The sequence below is a fragment of the Mus caroli genome, chromosome 6 (assembly GCF_900094665.2).
Source record: "Mus caroli chromosome 6, CAROLI_EIJ_v1.1, whole genome shotgun sequence".
Taxonomy (NCBI): domain Eukaryota; kingdom Metazoa; phylum Chordata; class Mammalia; order Rodentia; family Muridae; genus Mus; species Mus caroli.
The window spans coordinates 117,001,665-117,002,440 of NC_034575.1; the positions used below are offsets into that span (position 1 = coordinate 117,001,665).

The window sequence follows — 776 nt, forward strand, 5'->3', positions numbered from 1 at the left end:
TTCCCTTTCTAAGTAGGTTGTGGCAAACACATGCTTTCATAAATAAAAAGCTGTTCTAGGAGAAGCAAGATGGTATTGTTTATTCATTCCACTGTGAGACTGGGGAAATGAGTTGAGGCTCATTCATTGAGGGTCTTTATCATAATTGTGTAATCACATGTGGTTTTTGACTGCAACAAATGGTAAAAAGAGGTGTGGTGGGAAGGTTACAACAGATTTGTCTCATGGAAACTTTGGGAGACTGATTATAAATATATTCGACTTCTTTAGAACAGTTGTTACTTAAGTTTTAGGGAAGGCCAAAATTGTTTCCACTAATACAATAAGTTCTAGGACAAAATGAAAGTCTCCTAAGAGATTTTAACAGTGGAATATTTCTGAAGACTGGGTCCAGCTTCCTATGCAAATTTTTAGACTCTGTTTAGGTAAGAAAACATTATGGAAAATGAGTTTCCAGAGTCNTTGTTCATCATTTTATATTATTATTCATTTTATTCATTTACATTTCAAATGATATTCCCCTTTCCCAGTTACCCAACCACAAACCCCCTCTCCTATCTCCCCTATACCCCCTTCCCTTTGCCTCTATTAGGGTGTTCCTCCACCCACTCACACACTCATGCCTTATGCCTCTATCATTCCCCTATGCTGGGGAAACAAGCCTCCTTCCCATCCCACTGATGTCAGATAAGATCATCCTCTGCTACATACATATGTGGAATCCTGGCTCCCTCCATGTATACTCTTTGGTTGATGGTTTAATCTCTGGAAGCTCT

The 776-nt window shown here is 38.8% G+C and overlaps 1 protein-coding gene across 1 annotated transcript in view; it reads left to right on the forward strand.

The window, feature by feature from the left end:
• LOC110295777 (murinoglobulin-1) overlaps positions 1–776 on the forward strand; it is a 363,481-nt gene that overhangs the window by 187,568 nt on the left and 175,137 nt on the right. The window lies entirely within an intron of this gene.